Source organism: Hemicordylus capensis, chromosome 3, assembly GCF_027244095.1.
Source record: "Hemicordylus capensis ecotype Gifberg chromosome 3, rHemCap1.1.pri, whole genome shotgun sequence".
Lineage (NCBI taxonomy): Eukaryota > Metazoa > Chordata > Lepidosauria > Squamata > Cordylidae > Hemicordylus > Hemicordylus capensis.
In genome coordinates this window covers 154,569,434-154,592,296 of record NC_069659.1, presented here as the reverse complement: position 1 = coordinate 154,592,296, position 22,863 = coordinate 154,569,434, and the positions used below count along the sequence as shown (strand labels likewise).

General features: G+C 44.3%; 1 long non-coding RNA gene across 1 annotated transcript; it reads right to left on the bottom strand.

The window, feature by feature from the left end:
- Positions 1–6,224: 6,224 nt before the first annotated feature.
- Positions 6,225–12,311, bottom strand: LOC128350862 (uncharacterized). Its single transcript, XR_008319478.1, has 3 exons — positions 12,192–12,311; positions 7,798–7,934; positions 6,225–6,280 (listed from the first exon to the last, which is right to left on the bottom strand). It is a non-coding gene; the product is annotated as an uncharacterized LOC128350862 (long non-coding RNA).
- Between the last annotated feature and the right edge of the window lie 10,552 nt (positions 12,312–22,863).

The window sequence follows — 22,863 nt, the reverse complement described above, 5'->3', positions numbered from 1 at the left end:
GGGCCCGGGTAAGCACAATAGATAAGAAAATTAACATATAATGTAAAACGTTCTTGAAAGGACATTCAGATCCAAAATAGGCAAGATACATTCAGATGTATAAGACCGCACTGAAATAGGCAAGATACATTCAGACATATAAGACTGCACTGAAATCATACCACCATCCAAAGAAATTGTAACTACCAACTGCATTTCAGTTGCAACTGGAGTAAAATTGTATAACGTGGTATAACTTGGATGTTGATAACCAACATTGCTTGTGAAACAATTTTAAATTGTTAAATTGTTTTTAAGTTTTTGAATATGTTTTTAACTGGTTTTATGCTATTGTTAACCGCCTAGAGATGAAAGTTCGGGGCAGTGTACAAATTTGATAAATAAATAAAAATAAACAAACAAACATGCATGCATCTTTGTGCCCTAATATAACCCTGCCCCCCATCCATGTTTTCATTGTATTTTAATATTAAACTTTCAATAACCAAAGCAAGCCCTAATACTAGAGCTGACAATAGACTTCTTCAAGCTCAGGTTTGCTCAAGGGCACTTTAAATTCCTAAAATTCTTCTGTACTCAGATCAATTCACCATTGTTCTCTTTCATAACCCTCAACATTACCTACCAACAAACAGACTATAGGGAGAGAAAAAATCCCCTAAATTAACCCAATCTTAAAGCTTTTTTAGTAGCACCCACTAGGTCTGTGCAATCTTATCAGTCCTATAGGAATATCGAACTGGTATGCCAACTATGGGGCATTATTTTAAGGATTTCTGATATGACAGTAGGGGTGTATGAGCCGGATCAGTTTGAGCAGGGCTTGATGTCAAGCTGGGTTCGGCTCGACAGGTTTGGGGACATACTGGACCAGCCTCAGCTGGTCTGAATTTGAATCGAACTGGAACCAGTTCGAACTGAGCCGGCTCGGAGCTCTATAGGTAAAGAGTTATCCTGTGAAGATTCCCCTTTATCAGTAAAGGGGCAGGGCAGCTTGCCTAAGGGTAAAGTGGGTGGGAGAGGAGTAAGTAAGTACATACAAGTGTGGGCGGCAGCTCCCCCCTACCCTGCCAGCCTCCCCCAGAGTGGGCAGGGCTACCAGCCGCCCAGTTCAGGCCTTCTTCAGCCCTGTTTTGGCCTCTGTGCACACATGGGATCCATTTTAGTGACCTTTGCTTATGCGCAGAGGCCACTCGCATGACCATGATGAGTGCCACTGTAGTCCATGAAGACTAGAAAAAGAATCAAATCCACAAATGGGGTTTTAAGCTTTTTTAGACTTGACATAAAATATTCTTAAACTTTAGAAACCTGTGCAATCCCAGAACTAATGTAACTAAGTTCTAGGAAAACCTTTTCACCCACCACATTCCTCCTCTTCCTTGCTGGTCATCATAGTCCTGTTGTAGTAAGAGCTTTAGGTCTTGTAGCTACTCCAAGCCTCTTTTGCCAGTAGACCTTTAAGTCATGGTCATTTTTTAAATCCCCCTCAAAAGACTTCCATCAAGAGATGTTCTCAGGGTTTCCAGTGGGGGTTACCTGAATGGTTTTCATAATGCTTCAGTGTCCTCATTAAGGGGTTCCCAAGGTGGGACCCTGACACCAATAGAAACCAAAGTACATGGCAGACAGCCCAAGGAGATTGTTATGGGAATGTTGGAAGATTCAGAATCTTGAAAGAAGCAGAAAGTAGACTCCATTAGTTCTACTTAGAACAAGTTTTTTTAATCTTTGATATAACCTAACACTAGCATTTAATTACAATTATTGTTAACATAGGGTTCTGATGTAAATCATAATTATTTTTAATAGAGGCTAGTATTAGTTTATATCAAAGGTTAAATTTTTTTGTGTGAAACATTATATATAACATGAGCGTAATGTAATGAAAGTGTAATTTGGTTATTGTCATCTGCATAGGAAGGAGGTTTACTTTGTAACTAAATCCAAAAGGTCTATCCTGAAAATAATCAGCACAGATTATTTGACTATATGTGTCATATAGTGCACATGAACTTGCCCCATAAACAAAATGAAATTAGATTTATATATTTTTAATATGACTAGTTGCTAATTCTTGTCATATATAAATCTAATGGATGCTTTAAACTACATATTTTCCTACAGCTAAACCTTGACAATGCAGTATAAGGCAGCTATTCATCTCATCAGAAGTTCTTTACAAGGAGCTATGTTTGTGTTAAGTGCTTTTAACAGAAGAGATGTAAAATCTTTAATACAAGCTGTTAACATTTATTGGTCTGACTACAAAATTGCACAAGTGGCAATAAAAAAGGATGAGAAAAACCAAATTCAGGAAATGGAATGAGGCAGGTTCATAGTACAAAGAGAAAAAGAAAAGAAATATACACAACATTAAAATATGACATCATGGTGTCTAGATTTTTAGCCTAGTTCTTACCATAGTCTTTAGGGTCTAATCTAAAATGGTTGCTTGTAACTCGCGTAGAGCCTAGTCACACTGGCAGGTGAGTACAGGTAAGGGAGCCTTTAGTTGAACTAAAGGTGTTCACCTGGAGGCACTATTGGTGTGAAAGGAGATTTCTAGGGAATTGCCCCTCAGATGCCATAGCGTGCTTAGGAATGGAATTGTCTAGCTCACTCACTCATTGCTTTGGAGCTTGGGGAGCCGTAGCAGAGGCAATCAGAATCTTCCCTCAATGGAATAAACTCCATAGCTTTGAAGAGCCTTTAGCCATCATGTGTTCTTTCACCCAACAGGGAGGAGAGTGGAGTTGTCACATTTGAGGTCGTCTCAAAAGCCTGGGGCTTTTACCCTTCATTTTAATTATTTTGTCCCACTGCAGATCCTATAAGAAACTCGTAAATTGTGACCCAAGTTCAACACACCTCGCATGCCCCATTTCTGATGCGGGGTTAGATTGCACTGCCACTTGTATGCACCATATAAAACTTGTTCTGTTAATGTGATAACACAATAGATGATATTACAGTTACACTGATGGTCCATTTAACAGTTCAATACACTGATATAATACTTGTGTTTGAAAATATCCATTGACTTGTCACATTCACAATTTTTAATTTGGTGGGGTGAAGCGTTACAGTTATTAGCTATCGATTGACCTATCTTTTAAACGTATCCTTTTTGTAAAGTTGTCTAAGCTACCAGCCATCACCACATTGTGTGGCAATGAATTCCCTGTTAATTGCACACTGTGTGAAGGAGTACTAGGAATAATTTCTTTTCTTGTTGGCATTTGACATGAGTCTGTGAACCACCAATGTTGTTGTTTTTCATTTCATTAACACGGCTCAACCATTTCCCATATACTGTAGTAGTACTAATAAGTGTTGTATTCTATCTAGTAATCTTTTGTGTTTTGTTGTTTGGACATTTGTCCCAGTGGAGATCCTGCATATAGTGTGGGTGGGAGGAGGGGGGGTGGAGGCAGAAAAAAAAAAAAGGAGAAGGAGAAAACAATGGAGTTGCTTCTGAATAAAACCTTAGTTAAACCTGCTTAATATTACTTTGTGTTTACAAGAGAAGTAGTTATAAAACAAGAAGCTGCACGGAAGGAGAACTATGTACATTTTCTGTTCTCTTCTAGGCTTTTCACTTTTAGACTTATAATTTCCTCTCCTAGATATGATTACCCACTGGAACACTTTCATAGCAATCTCTTTCTCCATGTCTCTTATCATTTCATATGCATCAATCAAATACCTTTTTTGCAAAAACACGTCCCCCCATGTTGAATATAAAACTAATTTTCTCAAAGTTGTAGTTCCTAAGGCCCATATCGTTCCCTTTTACCCCTTCTTGTCTATTTTCAATATTCTTTGTATAGCAGGATGTACAAAATTACATGCAATTCACCTGTTGAGGCCTTGCTAGTCCTTGACGTGTATCTATAGTAAAACGTCCCGATTTTCTTCTTTTTCAGCAGCACAGTACATGACAGCCTACCTGATACTACTGATTAAAGTACACTTCAGAAGGAAGAGAGGTACCCATGATTCACTTTAAGAAGCATCACTGCATCACCTGAAGTGTTCTTTTGCTATTTATAATAAGAGTGTTGTAGGGTTTTTGTTTTTTTAAGGAGATGGTGCTTTATTATGGAAATTGCATTTTAAAAAGAACATCCACACAGCACGTTAGTTATATTCCTGAGGAATTCTCAGGGGATGTAGAAGAAGAAAATGTCAAATGTGTCAGACTTAAAGTTTAAAAGCACTTCTATTTAATTTGTGTTCAATCACTCCTCCTGTCAATTTTCTAATTAGTGGAAAAGGCTTTTGAGATCAGGGTCCCCTACCAGTGCATCCTGTCCTCCCACACAGTACTAACTATCAAGGTTGTATAATGTTCCAATGTGTGGGAACATCTTTGATAGTTTGGCAGGCACTGGTGATGCCAGAAACAAATGTTCGTGTGCATAGACTGCAACATGTTGATTTCTTTCTAGGATATATGTTTATGAATAAAAGTATAGCAGATCATTTACAAATATACTTGCCTTTGTTTATTTATTACATTTGCCCCTCCTCCAAGCACCTGAGGATAGCTTATGTGGGATCCCCCCACCCCACCCAACCGCCTCACAGAAAGCCTTCAAGTCGGATAAGATGTCAGACTATGAGGCTATTCACCAGGCAAAACTGGGCTAAGGGAGCCCAACCCAGTTTTGCACACACATGTGAACCGCCAGGATCAGACCAATCCTGGCAGCAACATGGCAGCAAGCCTGCCTAAAGAGCCACTCTTGAAAACGAGGTTAAGGGACCAAGCACTCCCTTAACCTCAGTGGGTTTTTAAATCATCTGTGGGGAGCCCAGGGATAGAAGAGGGTATCCCCATGATGCACTGCACACTCATGGTATTTCTGGGGGTCGGGATGACACATCCTTGCCCCCGACCCTCCCCACTTCCTCAATGTGCGGCGAATCATCTGGGTGTGCGGGAAGTGTGCCCAGCCCACGGGCGTAGCTAGAGGAGAGGGGGTCTGTGGTCATCCCTCTCTCTGGAGGCCCCCCAGAATGTAGGAGATAATGTAGAAAATAGGGAGGGATGGAGCTGGAGGGCCCTCGGGAGCTGGGGGCCCGTGTTCTTTGAACCCTTTCGCTCAATTATAGCTACGCCCCTGCCAGCAACGGCACCTTGATCGTCTGCGGGGAAGGTAGGTTTAACCTGCCTTCCTCGTAGCCCACTCTGGAGCCCTTCTCACAGATTATGAGAAGAGGCTCAGTGGTTTCTCCAAGGTCACCTCGTGAGCTTCACAGCTGAAGGTCTAACTACACATGACATATCACAGGGATTCTCAACCTTGGGTCCCCAGATGTTGTTGGACTTCAACTCCCATAATTCCGAACTAAAGGCCATTGGGGCTGGGGATTATGGGAGTTGAAGTCCAATAACATTTGGAGACCCAAGGCTGAGAATCCCTGACATATCATGTCATACACATATGACATATCTACATCTGCTAAGAGAGCCCCAACACATTTTTTCAAAAAGAAAACCAGCTTCAGGAGGAGTAATTTAAATTGAAGAAGAAGCAGAGTCACCTAAACACTGTCCTGAGCCCAGTATCCTGCAACATTGTTTTTAATTACTTAGATGAAGGGATGGTGGGAACTCTTATCAAATCTGAAGATGACACAAAACTGGGAGGGATAGCTGACAGCTCAGAAGTCAGAAATAAAATTTAAAAAATGATCTTGATAAAAATGGAAAACTGGACTGACATTAACAAAATGAAATTCAACAGAGACATATTTGAATTTCTACATTTGGGGATTTTTTTTTTTTTTTTTAAAAAACCCCACGGATATAGGATTGGAAAATACTTGGCTTTGCAGTTGAACATGAAAAGGATATTGGAGTACAATCAATCACAAGCTGAACAAGACCCAGCAGTGTGATGCAGCTGCATAAAAGTCTAATGTGAGAGAAATAGCAGATAAGGAATAGAGTTTCCTACTGTGTCACCCATTACTTACTCTAAATCTTCCCTCCCAAAGCTACTTTGAGTGGGGGGTTTTGTGGGCGGTGGGACAATCCAAAAAAATACAAACAGCATTGGGGCTCTCTTACGCACTTTAGCTCCCAAAAGGGAATTGGAACCCAGAAGTTCCTTATCCAACATTCTATCACTGTTCCACTTTGGAATGTCTAGCAGCTCATTGTGCGTGGCTGGGCGCCCTAAATTCTTTATTGGCACATCCAGAGAGTAAGAAGAAGAAGCAATATAATGGACTTGAGCTTCATGTTCCTCAAACTTCTGGGTATTGTCTGAATGCAGGAGACAAATAATTGGGACAGAATTAAAAAACAACAACAGCAACAGATGTATGGATAAAGAAAGTACAAATCCTTCATTATTTTTAGAATGTCCAGAATTTCTTTCCCCTTGAGAAACCTCAAATTAGCCCCATTCAGACATTGTGCTGTACATCTGTGTAAGTGCCATGTAAAAATCCCTGTATTAATGGTAGCTTAGGGTCAAATTTCCTGTACTGTGCCTGACATTTTACCCCCGGCATGAATTGTAGCAGCTGATTCAGGGGCATATTGATTCAGAAAAATGGCATGGTAGGAAAGCATTATCCTCCTTTATTATCTCCCAGCGTCACTACCCCAGTAGAACCCCCTCTTTCCCAGCTCATTTTAAGTTTTTTAAAAGTGCCAGGAGATCACATCATGTATACTGGCTGCTCCAATAATTAAATTTACTGTTATTGCGAATTTTCACAATACATAAAAGACATAATCAGCCTTCATTCACAGGAGCAACAGAAATCATGAGCCCATAGATCACAGATATCATCTGTGGCAGTGCTCATGACTTTATGTCATGGATCTTGTGTGAGCCCATGAATGTCAGCTGCAGCATTCCATCGCCAATATGAGCACAATTCCAGTTTTTCAAAACTTAAGCTGAGCCCCGACATATAAGCCACCCACCTGAATACAAATCTTTGACAAGTGTATAAGGCCTCAGAGGAGGAAGAGAGATAGCAAGGGCATGAAGAAGGTTGTAGGGATAGCATACTATGCCAATATTTGCCTTCGATCACCATGAGGCTTTTCAAACGGGGCTTTGGAAGCCCTTTAACTTGCATCTCCTCTGGAATGGAGGGGATGCATTCACATATCAGCTAGATTTACCCCAAAGTCCCTCTGAGTGATCAGGGAGCAGGCCTCGGCGTCGCTCTGCCTGCACTCCTCGGAGGGCGATCCGCCGCCGCTCAGGCCACTACAGCCAATCGCCGCCAGCCACCAGCCACTGCCGCACTCGGCGGATGACCTGCCGCTACCACCCGCCACCGCCGCCGCACTTGGCGGGCGACCCGCTGCCGCCCGCCACCACCGAATCGCCGCCACTGCTGCCGCACTTGGCGGGCAACCCGCCGCCGCCCGCCACCGCCGAATCGCCGCCACCACCGGCGATCTGCCACCTGGGGCGCCGCCGCGCCGGCACAGGTATGTGGGGGCCGGGGGGCGCCATTTCAGGGCCAGAGCTTGCCCTGGGCGCCGTTTCCCCCCAATACGCCACTGGGGAGCAGTTCACATACAATTTGGGTTTTTCACTGCACATTAGAGTGTAGCCCGATTAATATCCAGGGTAAAAACAAATCCACTATTTGTAGCGGTTTTTTGGGACAACTTTGAGTTCACAGTAAAGCCTCCCCATAAACTCACAGTAAAACCTGCTGTGCATAAAAGTCCCATGTCAGATTCATAAAGGCAGAGTGCTGAATGAAAACAATCTGTTCCTCTGCTCCTTTAATACAGAAGTCATCACTCACTCTGTGGTTAAGAATATCTGCTGCAAGTCATACATCATCCAATGATGACCATCTGCTGGTCTCCCAGTGACACTTCCAGATGCAATGGGTTTTTAGAAATCAATTTATAGATATCCCAAGATCCATGGCATTTTTGTCTGGGGAGAAAAGTAGAAAGAGACACAGTGGGCATAGATGTCTTCTCTTAGACCAACTCCAACAGAGCACATGCTCTGTTTTACACATTCTGCTAAATAATTTGGAATACAATACTGCACTTGAGTTCTTAGCTCTCATGTCTTTACACCTAAAGGAGTAGCTGTCCTCATATAGAGTACCCTATGCAGGTATTATGGTGTGTGGTAGTGGGGGGCTTGTTTCAGTGCGTATTAAAGGTAAAGTGTGCAGTTGAGTTGGTAAATAAATAAATAAGGTTGAAGTTTTTTTTCATGGGGCAGAAACACTTTTCTTTCAATTTATACCTCCATTTTTTCATGGTTAGACTATTGTAATGCATAGGGTTGCCATCCGTGACTGCTCAGAAACTTAAAGTGAGCTGTCGAGTCAGTGTTGACTCCTGGCGCCCACAGAGCCCTATGGTTGTCTTTGGTAGAATACAGGAGGGGTTTACCATTGCCCTCTCCCACGCAGTATGAGATGATGCCTTTCAGCATCTTTCCTATATCACTGCTGCCTGATATAGGGGTCTCCCATAGTCTGGCAAATATACTATGGTACTAATATGAATATTGATAGATTCCTTTTCCAGCAAAAGTTCTCAATGCAGTTTAGATAGGAAAAAAATGGTTCCCTGTCTCAATAGGGCTCACAATCAGGGAAAACAACAACACAAAGGAAACACCAGCAACAGCCACTAGAGCAGGGCTGTCCAACGGTGGCCTTACAGCTATTGTTGGCCTACGACTCCCATCATCTGCAGCCACAGTAGCCAGGCATGACGGGAGTTATTGGCCAAAGACAACTGGAGGGCCGCTGTTTAAGGGTTAATGTTTCACCTGGAAGAGTAACCACTTAAGCTTCAGCGTATGTACTCAGAAGCAAGTCCTAGTGTGCTCCATAGTATTTACTTCCTAGTAAGTGGCACAGTGGGGAAATGCTTGTCTAACTTTCTGCTTGGTTTGAATCCCTGCTGTTACTATATTGGGCAGCAGCGGTATAGGAAGATACTGAAAGGCAACATTTCAAACTGCATGGGAGATGGCAATGGTAAACCCCTCCTGTATTCTACCAAAAAACCCCACAGGGCTCTGTGGGCGCTAGGAGTCGAAATAGACTTGACAGCACACTTTACCTAAGCATGTTTAGGACAGCAGCTTAAAATATTGTGCAGGCCAGGAGCTCCCCTCCTTACAAGCACACCACTGTTTTTAAGAATTGATGTATTGCATGTTTGTTTTGTCTTATCCTTTTTCTCTCCCCAACCCCCACTTCAAGCACTGTATTCGAATTTAGATGTTTTAATAAAATGCTAAGGAGGAAAGGAGAAGAGCTGCTTAGTATTTGGCTGTGGTCACACCCCCTGCAAAAGCATTTTATTTGGAGAAGCACAGTGCGATAGGGACCACTTAACGTGCGCAAAAGCACTTCTACATACTCCATTTCAGAGATATTGCATTACACCAAGTCAGACCATGCTGTGTCCTAATAGATCACTGCAGACTGCCTTTCATTTGACATAGAGTGATATGGTTTGATTGAACCCAACAGAGTGCAACCCATTGCTTTAGCACTTGCTTAAGAAGCTAATTTCTTCTCTTTGGAGGCTTTTTATCAATCCACCTACAGATAGCATCAGCCCTTGTAACTAATTCGAGGCTAACTTTATCATGGTAGCTCTACGCATCAGCAGCTTACAATAAATTTGTTGCCAGCGCATAAATGTTGCCTTTATTCCATAGCTATGGAACTCTGCTGGGAAGTTAAAGATCTATCATGGCCCTTCCGATACATGCAGAAATACGATACATGCAGAAATATTATTTTCTATATATCGCCACCTGTTACATGCTGCCGTTCTGCCTTACAGAAATGCCAGGAGAAATGTCACAGTGTCAGATTATTGGCTCTTTTGGAGAACAGAAGTGTTCTGACAGTAAATTTAGAAAAATATTTTAAGGCAATGCTGTCAGATTAACTATAACCTCAATGCCACAAGAATGATCCAGAAACCATCGGGAAAGGTGGATTAAGGATTATGGAAGTGATAGCATGGTCTTGATGGGGAGAGGCAGAGGCATAAACTTGGTGGGGGCGATTTCAGGGCTCAAGCCCCACCCCACCGCCACCCCCGATTTCCCAGCGTGGGCAATGCCCCTGCCTTTGGCTTTTCAGGTAGCACCAGCAAGCCCTATTTATTTATTTATTTATTTATTTATTTATTTATTTATTTATTTTTTATACCGCCCTTCCGAAATGGCTCAGGGCAGTTTACAATTAAACCTTTTTCTTTCATGCTGTCAAGTTCATCAGTCACTCCTATGTTGTCTTTGTAGCAAATCAGTAAGTTCTTAGGAAGCATGCTGCTTGTTTTGTTTGATAAGACAAACAATAAGGCAAAGATAAGACAGAGAGGAGGACTTTCGGCAGGCAAGGGATAATAAAAGTAAAGTGTCCATCAAGTTGATTTCGACTCCTGGCACCCACAGAGTCATGCGGTTTTCTTTGGTAGAATAAAGGAGGTGTTTACCATTGCACCCTCCCCTGCAGTATGAGATGATGCCTTTCAGCATCTTTTCTATATTGCTGCTGCCCGATATAGTACCAGTGGGGATTCGAACTGGCAACCTTCTGCTTGTTAGTCAAGGATTTCCCCACTGTGCCACTTAAGGTGGACTGTGGGGGGGGGGGTGTAATACTGCCTGTGAAGAAACATTGGGGAAAGTGTCTGGAGGGAGGGAAAGAAAGATTACTAGGGCTGGTAGAATTCATAAGAACAACCCTGCTGGATCAGGCCCAAGGCCTATCTAGTCCAGCATCCTGTTTCACACAGTGGCCCACCAAATGCCTCCGAGAGGCCCACAGGCAAGAGGTGGGGGCATGCTCTCTCTCTCTTGCTGTTGCTCCCCTGAAACTGATATTTAGAGGCATCTTGCCTCTGAGACTGGAGGTGTCCTATAGCCACCAGACTAGTAGCTATTGATAGACCTGAATTTGTCCAAGCCCCTTTCAAAGCAATCCAAGCTGGTGGCCATCACCACATCCCATGGCAGAGAATTTGATATATTAATTATGCACTATGGGGAAAAGTAGTTGTTATTATTATTATTACATTTATATCCCACTCTTCCTCCAAGGAGCCCAAAGCAGTGTACTACATACTTGAATTTCTCTTTCACAACAACCCTGTGAAGTAGGTTAGGCTGAGAGAGAAGTGACTGGCCCAGAGTCACCCAGCTAGTTTCATGGCTGAATGGGGATTTGAACTCGGGTCTCCCCGGTCCTAGTCCAGCACTCTAACCAGACTGGCTCTTTTAGCTATTTGCTTTTGTACTGTTGCCTAACGCAGGTGACTGCTTATTGTACTGTGTAGCATGAGCTGAATGGTTTTGAGCATGAGCAAAGATCCTAACATGCCCCACTAGAGGAAATAAATACTCCCTGAATAGTGCCACATAGCCCCACCCCCACCGCACCAATTCCTATGTTACTTTGGGGCCATGGGGCAGGGCCTCAGTTCCACAGACTGCCAGGTCAGAAACTGTTATGAGTTTAAAGGGGTTGGATTAAATGAGGGCCCTCTATGATTCTCTGATTATAAGCCTAACAAGGAGAAAAGCTAGTGGTACCTCGCTTGACCAGTTTGAAATGACCAGGCTAATGTCTTTCAATGATCAGTGAACATTAGCACTGGGATGCAAATTCTCCTCATGTTTCCTCCCTCCCTGTGGAATGTGGGAGGAATTCCTATTCCACCCATGTGGATTAATTGAGATAGTTTGGTCTACACGGTGCCCTTCCCTGATCCATAGCAAGGTAAAGCTGCAGGAGAGCATGGGGTATTTTATCTTTCTAAAATAAGTAATTATTTTATCTTTTTTTTACACACACACACACACACACACACACACACACACACACACACACCCCTACCTTTGGGCTCTGGCCTGGCCTGCTGGATTTGGAAATCAAAGTCAACAGCTGCTCAAGTTGTTAGGTATTGGGACCAGGCCATGCAGAGGCCCATTCGTGGCCTCCAGAATGGCCACCACCACAGAAGTGAGGCCCAGGACGGGCTGAAGTCTGCCCAAACTAGACTATTTGTGAATAACTATTCACAACTCTATTGCAAATAAATGGAGGCCAGCAGGGGCCCTGCTGTGGCCTTGGAGAAGCTTCTGGAGTAGGAGGCAGTCACACACACACACACACAGAGAATACATACACACGAAACTCACCTGAACCCAAACAGAACTGGGGGGTGTTCAGGGATATCCAAAGCCAAACATGCCTAGTCCAGTTCGAGTCTGGTCTTGAACTGAACCAGGCAACCCAGTTTTGTGCATATCTCTGCTGCCTTAGACCGAGGCAGATTATTGGTCTATCAAGCTCATTATTGTCTACACAGCCTGGCAGTTGCTTCTCAAGGTTTCAGGCAGGATTATCTCTCAGCCCTATCTTGGAGATGCCAGGGCACTTGGAAGGATGCAGGTACTCTTCCCCAAAGCGGCCCCATCCCCTAAGGAGAATACCTTACAGTACTCACATATACAGTCTCCCATTCAAATGCAAACCAGGGCAGACCCTGCTTAGCAAAGGGGACAGTTCATGCTTGCTACCACAAGACCAGCTCTCTTTCCATGTGCCCTGTGCCACCACCACCCAGGAAACTGAGAAGTCTATGCCCCTGGGGGAGGGGAGGAATTGAATGCCTGGAAGCAGCCTCTTTCACTGCATGAATGCACAGCTCACAAAAATTTCACTTGTGCAGAATTATTTTCTAATTATTTTCTGATTCTAGCCACTTTTCCTGCAGATTGGACAGAACAGCAGGAAGGGTGACATGAGGATTGGAAGAATAGGTAATCTATAGTCACAGTTTTCCTATAGAAAAGTGGTAGGTCTTTTGCTGCAAGGAGGGCCGTAAAAATCTGGAGCTGCTCTTACACAAACTGTTGGAATTCCATCAGGATCTTTCAGAAAGGTGGGAAGAGGGGTTTGACACAACCATCCAGATTTTAGGGACCTATCACATTTACAAGACTGAGTGGGCCTTAGGCAGTGGTCACTTGCTAGCAGAAGAGCTTGCCTAGCACATCATGCCAGTTACAAATCCCATTGTTTGCACCCTAACCACTACTGAACATAGGAAGCTGCCGTATACCAAGCCAGACCACTGGCCCTTCTAGCTCAGCATTGTCTACACTGACTGGCAGCAGTTCTCCAAAGTTTCAGACAGGCGTCTTTCCCAGTCTGACCTAGAGATGCCAGGGCTAAAACCTGGGGCTTACCACATGCCAAGCAGATTAGGGGTGTACATGGAACCGTCTGGCCCGGTTTGGTTCGAGGCCAGACCAGCCGCCATGCATGCGCCAATGCCCTCTGCGAGGCCATGGCCTCACAGAGGGCATTGGCACAGGCGTGGCAGCCGCCAAAATGGCGGCCACGTGCTCTTACAGAGGCCCGAAAGGGCCGAAAATGCTCAAGTTACCCAGCCGCAGTAGTGATGAAGAAGGCCGGTGGGGGGAGAGGGAACCCACGTGGACCTCCCCCCCCCCGCGTGGCTTCAGCAAGCCCCCTGAAAGGGCTAATGGTACTTATCATCTACTTTAATTTAAAAAAAAAAAATTCATGGACCGGCTGGACCGGACCCAGCAGTCTGGTTCCAGTCCGATGGAACTAGGGGGTGGATCGTTTCGACCCCGAACCCCCAAATCCTCGGACCGGACCGCCGGACTGGTCCACACATCTCTAAAGCAGATGCTCTGCAAATAAGCTATCTGATCCTATGTACTGTGAATTTGTTTAGTTGTACTGCACCTGTAACATGAGCCTTTTTAACAGTAAAGAGATGAAGAGATGGTCTTAGTAACCAATTATACAAAACTGTGTCTTTAGTACAGCATCAGCACCCAGGATCTTTATACACTACTGATTTCTGAAGGTGGGGGGAAACCCTACATATGCATATGTTCATATGATACATTATTAATTATCAAAATTATTATTAGTGATTACATTTTTATTCCATTCTAAGGAGATCAGGGCAATTTACAAGTCCCTCATTTTATCCTCACAATTCTCATTGAGATGGTGACCAGTCCAGGGGTACCCAGTGAACATCTTTGCCTATTCCTAGTCCAACTCACTAAACACTCCATTACTCTGGCTCTCAAATACAGCATAGAGGGAGGTATCTCTTTTTCCTTCTAACTGATTTTGAACAATTGATTGGAACTAATTTCCATGGTGTAAGACATAGTAGGGGTCGTTTTTGTATTAGATAAGTGCTTAGATAAGTTAGCCATATTATGTTAGATAGGTGCTTGACATAAGCCCATGTGTCTGGCATTATTAGCTCAGGCCTTAGCATGAGCTCATGGTCAAAAACTGGTCATATAGGTGCGCTCCCAATCTCCCACACTATGTCCAAATTAGATGTCCCTTTCACGGTTGAATGACACAACACCTCATCTTGCCAGTGAGTAATTTTCCATTTTACTCTTTGAAATAACCCCCGCCTTCTCATTTGTTCAATCTTAGAGATTCAGCATTTTAACCCAGACAAGACTTCCTCATTTTTGATGAAAACAGGGTCTAAAAACAAAAATTATGCCAACCACAAGAGTTCTGCTTGAGTGGTCGCTCGCCCATGTTTGTGCCCCTTTTTACTTTCGCTTGCGTCTTTCATATTTTCTGGCCAATGACATTAAATGTCAAGGGTAACAGCAAATTGGGATATAGATTAATTAGTCAAGACCCCTTTTGGCCAATTATCATCAAGGAAATATGGAAAAATCGATGTGTGGGTAATCTGTAGAAAGGTACAAAAAGCCCCATATTGGAACTCAAAGGTAGCTCGGACCTCGGACACATCACACAGGAGGAGGGAGAGAGGAAGAAAAGAGGAAGCACAAGGGTTTTGGTAAGACACAGGGGAATTGTGACCACAAAAGGGAGAGGTTTTGACAGTCTTTTAAAACTGTTAGCTTAAACTGCTTGATTGCTTGTGGAAGAGAGAGAAATATGTTGTTGTATGCTGAGATTCACCTGAAATCTGGTGAGAAATAAAGCCTTTTGATTAATTTTGACTGCTTCATTCTCCTTGTGTTTTCTTGGATCTTGAGAGTCTTGACGGCCAAGACCATTGAAAAGAACCCACAGTTCTTGTTAATGTGAGGGTTCTGAGATCCCCATCTATTCCTAAATTGCAGAGGAATTTTGGGCATCTCGAATCTCTTACAATGGCACATTCTTAGGTTTAAAGCTATACTTTAAGAAAACAGCTGAATGCATGATACACAGAGCTTTGCTATTATAATGGTGAGAAACAAATAGTTTCCAATATACTTAAAACCATAATGTCTTTCTGTCCTTAAGAAGCATTTTTTATTCTCAAGGTCTGGCTTGTGGACAACTTTTTCTCAGAGATCTCTGTGTCCAGATCAGTGCAGCCAGTTCCACCACCGCCACCGCCCTTATTTCCCCAATAGCAGTTCTCCTGTGACAGATTACAAGTGGCTTTTTAAAACCTGCAAGAATTTGAAGAGTGCAAAAGATAAGTCTGAGCTGGGAATTCTCTCCCTTACATTTCCATGAGCTCACTAGGTAATTAATCTCTCCAGCCCAGCCCTGTATCTACAATACAGGAATGAGAATACTGCTCCTCCTGTCAGTCAACAGGGCACAGCCCAATAACACTGGACTGACATGTGATTTTTGTTGCACTTTCTACTTGTATATATTGACACTGGTAAAGAGAAGCACTCTGTGATAAATGTGTTTTTGTCAAGTTACTGTAGGAGTCCAGCAATGGGAGACAAGCTATTTGTTGGGAGCTATGGCTGAAGGCACAGGAAGAAAGGGAAAGAAACACCTGTACACTTTAGGCAAATGTTAATGGGCCAGTTCAGATGAACATTTAGGAACACAGGAACATAGGAAACTGCCATATACTGAGTCAGGCCATTGGTCTATCTAGCTCAGTATTGTCTTCACAGACTGGCAGCAGCTTCTCAAGGGTTGTAGGCAGGAATCTCTCTCAGCCCTATCTTGGAGAAGCCAGGGAGGGAACTTGAAACCTTCTGCTCTTCCCAGAGTGGCTCCATGCCCTAAGGGGAATCTCTTCCAATGCTCACACATCAAGTCTCCCATTCAGATGCAACCAGGGCAGACCCTGCTTAGCTATGGGGACAAGTCATGCTTGCTACCACAAGACCAGCTCTGCTCTCCAAATTATCTTACATGTGGTAAAGTTGGGGCCATGCTGAGAATGCCCCAATGTCACTGGACAATGTGCTGCTCCAACATCACAGGGCGATATGCCAACACATTCTCAACACGTCCTTTAATCACATGCGAGGGGTATTCATTGGAATCACCCTTCTACACACACACACTGCAAAACCCTGTTTAAACAGGGGGGTTACCACATGTAGTGGGGTGAAGACACCTCACATGCAATTAAAGGACATGCCGAAAGAGCACGTTGGCACATTGTCTGGTGATACCATGGCAAACCCATTCTCGGCACAGTTCCAGCTGTACCACATGTAGAGTAAGTGTTGATCTGAACCAGACAGCTGAACCAGAACCTGAAATAACATCTCTGCAATCACCTTAAAGAAGCAGCAAACAGTGGTGTCTAAGGAGGGGGGAGGGGATCAGAAATATCTATGATGCCCGTTGCCACAGCACACCCTCCCCTCCCCACTTCAGGGCCAGGCGGCAGCAATTTAGTTCCAATCCTTCTCATCAGCAGCCCAAGTGAAGGCGAAGCCCTGCTGCCCAATATGGTGTCGAACTGCTGGCTGTGCTGCCGTCCGTCCACCCCATTGATGCCCACGTGCATTACAAACCAACACACACACAGAGAATCTTTCTCAATTTATTTATTTATTTATTTATTTTCAAAGCCACTGGGAGAATTTTGCCATCATAGGCAGCGCCCTCTACTGCCTTTCCTTTAATCCACCTATGAATATTTGTTTATATGCTCTCCTGGCTCATCTGGAGACTACTCAGAGACAGGCCTTCTCCGTTGCTCTCCTGGGCTTTGGAATGTCCTCCCCGTTGAAATGAGAGCCTTCCCATCTCTGGCAACTTTTAGAAAGGCACAGAAGACATATTTGTTCATTCAGGCTTTTGATTAGATTTATAGTTATTAATACTTTTAATGTAGGGTTTTACATGGTTTAATGTAAATGATTTTAATGTTTAAACGATTTTAATTGTAAACTGCACAGAAATGCAAGTTTGGGGTGGTATAGAAATATGTTAAATAAATAAAGAATATATATATAAGATAATTTATATTGCTCTTGTCTGCTGTACATTACAAGGAAATTGAATGGTTAAGAACTGGAATTAAGGAATCCTGAGCTTGCAGGAGAATCATCTCAGGCAGATGATGAAGGGTAAGTATGGATTCACAATAAAATGGGAGTGGGTTTTCTAGCTGGAACCAGAATTAGCAAAACTGAACCCATACCTTTCTTATAATCACAGTTTATGGTATGGATAAGAAAGATCTTCCCAAACTTTGGCAGCTGACACAACTGAATGCATCTGCAATTCATCAGTTTCAAAACCTGTTATCATCCAAGCTTGGTTATCTTCATTGCCATCTTCACTTACCTCTAGTTAAAGAATTACTCTGTCAGCACTTTGAGAGAGATTAGGAGGCAGCACATTTGCAAGGACTGCTGGATTTTTTTTTACTTCCATCATATTATTGAGAATCTATACTCCAAAATCTCTTGTAATCCCATGTAGAAAAGCGGAAGCAATGCATCCAATTTAATATTAATATTGAAAAGGAAACTGAATACCAAACTTGCAAGAAGTCTATGCCTAGGAATTAAACAGGGAAGGCCTGTGTATCAGTTATGACCTATTGTGTTTGGACACAACACATCAGCAGCATGTATTGTGCCCTGACAGACACTGGCCCCATTTGCATGTAACACCAAAACAGACTTAAATGGGGCAGAGGTTGGAATTCCTGTACATCCAAATGTGTGAAATTGGTTGGAATTCCTGTACATCCAAATGTGTGAAACCAGAGTTTTGAGCCCAAAGAGACCTGCAATTTCCCTTGCAGGACTCCAACTTGAACCTTCTGTTTGTAGTGAGGTTTGGGGGCTGGCAGTGTTTTGCCCAAACACAAACAACCCCATAACCACTGTTTCGTACTGTTTCTGGAACTGAGATCATAGAGAGGATGCCCCAGCCCCTCCCAGGAAATTGCCTGCTCCATGCCTGCCATGCTTCTCGATGGCCACTTCTCCCAGCACTTGCCCTACCTCCTCTCTCCAAGCTACTCGAACTGTTGCCCAGCAAAAGGGACACCACCACATTCCATTCCAAGCATCTAAGTCTGTCAAACAGAAAGGTCATATGGGCGGATGTCCACTTTCCAGTAAGTCCCTTGTTTCCACCTTCTGGCAATCAGAAGAGAAAGGGAATGGGGTGGCAAGATGGGCACTACAGGTGAAACTCGGAAAATTAGAATATCGTGCAAAAGTCCATTAATTTCAGTAATGCAAATTAAAAGGTGAAACTGATATATGAGACAGATGCATTACATGCAAAGCGAGATAAGTCAAGCCTTAATTTGTTATAATTGTGATGATCATGGCGTACAGCTCATGAAAACCCCAAATCCACAATCCCAGAAAATTAGAATATTACATGGAACCAAGAAGACAAGGATTGAAGAATAGAACAATATCGGACCTCTGAAAAGTATAAGCATGCATATGTATTCAGTACTTGGTTTGGGCCCCTTTTGCAGCAATTACTGCCTCTGCGGCGTGGCATGGATGCTATCAGCCTGTGGCACTGATGAGGTGTTATGGAAGACCAGGATGCTTCATTAGCGGCCTTCAGCTCTTCTGCATTGTTTGGTCTCATGTCTCTCATCCTTCTCTTGGCAATGCCCCATAGATTCTCTATGGGGTCAGGTCAGGCGAGTTTGCTGGCCAATCAAGCACAGTACACTGTATACTTTTCAGAGGTCCGGTAAAGAGAATCACCACATATTCCAGGTTACAAGTTCCCTCCCTGGCATCTCCAAAATAGGGTTGAGAGAGACTCCTCCCTGCAACCTTGGAGAAGCCACTGCCAGTCCGTATAGACAATACTGAGCTAGATGGACCAAGGGTATGACTCAGTATAAGGCAGCTTCCTATGTCTCTATGAGAGTGCAGTCCAAAAGAGGGCTGAAGGTCTTGCAGTTGCATCCTCAAAGGGAAGAATAAGAGCCCATTTTCTGGAGCACAAACAGGAGAGCATGGGTGACCTCAGCAGTGTTCACAAATTGGGTGAATAACTCCTTCCTTCATGAGGTCCAGAGGTACCTTCTCCTCCTGGTGTTGAACAATGCCCCTGGCCACCACGCGGCACCTGGACTTGCAGATTTTCTTCTTACCTCCTCTTACCACATTGCTAATCCAGCCCATGGACCCAGATCTCATAGTGACCTTTAAGTCATACTCCACATGACACACCTTTGAGAGGCTTCTGAATTTGATGGAGGCTGATCCCTCACTGTTGGTCAGCAATTGCGGGAAGGGCTATAGTATTGCTGATTGCATTGAGAATATCACAGTGTTGCTCTCTGAGATCAAGCCCAAGATGTGGAACACGGTTTGGAGGAAATTGTGGCCCAGGGCAGTCACGTCTTCACACACTGCAGCCGTTCCCTCTGTGGCAGATGGGGTGCCACGCATTGCGAGCCTTGGTGTGCTGTTGATGGTGAAGGCCTGGGCAACATCAAGGCACATGAGGTGCAGGAGCTCCTCCAATTCCACCAAGAAGAGCTAATGTCAGAAAAACTGGAGGAGATGGTGCTGGCAGTTCCCAAGCATGAGGGTGAAGAGAAGGAGGAAGAGATGCTCCTCAATCCCTTTACCATGCAGGGGCTCTCTGAGATCCTCCAGCTGGGATTGGTGTTGTTGGACAAGGTGTTTGGACTCGACCCACTAATGGAACCAAGCATAAATTTTAAGCAGCAGCTGCAGGCAGCTTAGCAGCCATACAAAGACACTTACAGTATAGGGCAATGCAAAACAAGGCAAAGCAGTCCAGTATCACCACATGCTTTTCAAAGGCCACAAGTACCTCCACCACTGCAGCTGAGCAGTGGCACTGGTCATTGCCACCAAAAAATGACAGCAGCACTTTTGCTGCTTTTGAGGGAGATGATGATGACAATGACGACGAAAGTGGCATTAGGTCTGCCTCTGCCAGGCCTGCTTCAAAAGTGTGAACTGTTTGTGCCACACACTCCATCCCTGGAGTGAGGGAACTCTGCTTTTTCTTTAAAAAATTTATTTTATTGCCACCTTAGAAAACTGGACAAAGTGCGGCTAACTCCAGCAGTGGAGTGAGGGAACTCCACTGCTGTTTTTATTTTTGTTTTGTCACCTAAGCTGGATGGACTGCTGGTAACTCCTGCAGTGGTGTGAGGGAACTCCACTGCTTTTTGTTTTGTTTTTGATTTGCCACCAAAGGTCACAGAACAGAGTGCTGCTAACTCCTGCAGTGGAATTCCTGCAGTGGTGTGAGGGAAATCCATTGTTTCTTTGATTTAAGTTTTGCTGCCAAGAGACACCAAACACAGTGCTGCTACGGTAACTCCTGCAGTGGAGGATGGAGAATACCCCTTGGGTGCTTACTTGAACTGTTTCTGATATTGTGTAGCCTCTATGGCCAAACTGCCAACCAGTCAGGCCTGGAGCTTGTGCTGCAAAGTGCTGAATTGGAATTGTGTGTGTGTGTGTGAGGAGGGTACTTACCTGAACTGGTTCTGATGCTGTGTAGCCTCTAAAGTGCTGAACTGGAACTGTGAGGGTGAGGAGACTAGATAGGCCTTGGGCCTGATCCAACAGGGCTGTTCTTATCTTCAGATGTATTCCCATGAAACTGAAGTCTGGGAAATTTAGGACTGGCAAAAGGAAGTACTTTTCCATGCAGGGCATAATTAACTCATGGAATTCTCTGCCACAGGATGTGATGATGGCTAGGGGTGTGCACGGAACCACCAACTGCGGTCCGGCACTGGGGTGAGGGGTACCTTTAAGAGCGGCGGGAGGGTTTATTTACCCCTCCCGCCGCTTTCCCGCTTGCCACCGTAAACATACGAGTAATTGGGGCGGCAGGATACCTCCCTGCCGCCCCTTCCCCGACATTACTTGCAAAACCTCCCAGGAGTGCATTGCGCGCACGCACGTCACAGAGACGAGCGCGCGCATCACGTCTTTGTGACGTGCGCGCACTTCACATCTCTGTGACGTGCACGCGTGCAATGCACTCCTGGGAGGTTTTGCAAGTAACGTCGGGGAAGGGGCAGCAGGGAGGTATCCTGCCGCCCCAATTACTCGTATGTTTACGGCGGCAAGCGGGAAAGCGGCGGGAGGGGTAAGTAAACCCTCCCGCTGCTCTTAAAGGTACCCCCCACCCCAAACCGAACCACCCAGGTCCGGACCAGTCCGGAGGCCGTTTCAATGGCCTCCGGACCGGTCCAGGCCCATCCCTAATGATGGCCACTAGCTTGAATAGCTTTAAGCAAGGTTTAAGCAAATTCATGGAGCTCAACAATGGATGACCTACCTCCAGGTTCTGAAGCAGGATGCCTCTGAATGCCAGTTACAGGGGAACAATGGCGAGGGCATGGCTTCCTCTCTTGCTTGTAGGCGTTCCTGAGGTATTTGCTGGGCTACTATGGCAAATAGAATGTTGGACTAGATAAGCCTTGGGTTGATCAAGCAAAGCTCTGAGGGACAGTTGTTCTCCCACTTCTATATATAAAAGCATCACCACTTTAAAAGGTACCTCTTTGCTCAGTTAGCAAGGATTAGTATAGCAACTGTTTTCAGAACCTGAGGAAAAATACAATCCCACTGGTGAGAAAAAATGTATTTTAGATGGTCAATTAGAAAGAGAGGCTGTTTTTCAAGTGTTTTCCCCTGATACAGAGCTCTTGCTTGAAACACAGTGGAATCGCAAAAGGTTTTCGCATCAGTGGATTATTACATTTTTTCTCTAGTTTTGGTTTTAATGCTGCCCTCTTTGTCCTGTCTGGCTGTTTTTAGAAGGTTATGAGGAGCTTCTGAAAACAGCAAAGGGTTTTGTGAGTTTAACTTGAGCACTGACAGGTCACAAGGTTTCCAGACTTGAGATAGGATAACAAGATGCAAAGGAGGACAGAGCTCCTTTCCCTTTGATGTAAAATTTGCTTGACAGAAGAGGGAATGTCTGCCAGTGCTGCTTTCCTTATCCCTACCTGACAAGCTGTTCTACTCCGCCATCAAAAGGGACAGGGACCCGACCACCCTTCTCTGTAGCTGGGCAACAGCGTTACCAGTTTATTTCTGCCTGTTATATAGCTGTTGACAGCCACCTAATGGCGCAGTGGGGAAATGACTTCACTAGCAAGCCAGAGGCTGCTGGTTTGAATCCCAGCTGGTATGTTTCCCAGACTATGGGGAACTCCTATATCCAGCAGAAGCGACATAGGAAGATGCTGAAAGGCATCATTTCATACTGTGCGGGAGTTGGCAATGGTAAACCCCTCCTGTATTCTACCAAAGAAAACCACAGGGTTCTGTGGTTGCCAGGAGTCAACACTGACTTGATGTCACACTTTACCTTTACCTTTATATAGCTGTTAAAAGCATAGAGGCTCTGCCCATAAGAAGGCAACAAACCTACAAACACATGACCAAGAAGATGGAGCATTGCAAACAAGCTCAAGAAAAGTTTCTTCACATATTCTGAAAGGGCACTGGGAAAATTGATACAATAATATCTCACAAATGAATTTTGTAGTTTTTGCCTTTTCTTCTCCTGACCAACATGCTGTACGACCTGAAACAATTTAATGGGATTGTCAACTGAGATTCATGA